Genomic DNA, 531 nt, shown 5'->3' on the forward strand with positions numbered 1-531 from the left:
TTCCTTGTTTTTCCCCCCGATTCCCTTTCCCGGCTGGGGAGGGGTCACGGGGTGAGAGAATAATTCTCTGAACGGCAACGAATTTGTTGTGGGTTCTTCAAACCGTAACGTTTTCGGGGCTGGACCGCGGGGTCCCCGGTGGGACCGGCCCAGGGCGACACCGCTCCCCCCTCCCCTCCCCGCGGAGCCGAAGGGGCGGTGCCACCCGCCGCAGGGCACCGCCCCCATTGGCCGCCGGGCGCGTCTCTTTGCATTTCCCCACCCCCTCCGCGCAGCCCCATTGGCAGCCAGCCCTAGGCGCTTTGCATAGCCCCGCCCCTTCCCCCCGCCCCCTCGGCGCGCCGCCTGGCCGGCGCTGCGGTGCGGTGTCGGGGCGCAGTGCAGGAGCCCGGAGCCGGCAACCGGGAGCGGGGCCGCGGGCAGCACCGCTGCTTCGCCGGCGTCTTTGCGGGGCGGCAGCCAGGCTGCGGCCGGTGGGTCTCTCGCCGCGCATCCCCCCCCCCCCTCCCACCCGCCCACCCCCTCCTCTCC

This window comes from Calidris pugnax, unplaced genomic scaffold (assembly GCF_001431845.1).
Source record: "Calidris pugnax isolate Ruff unplaced genomic scaffold, ASM143184v1 scaffold44, whole genome shotgun sequence".
In the NCBI taxonomy this organism is placed as follows: Eukaryota; Metazoa; Chordata; class Aves; order Charadriiformes; family Scolopacidae; genus Calidris; species Calidris pugnax.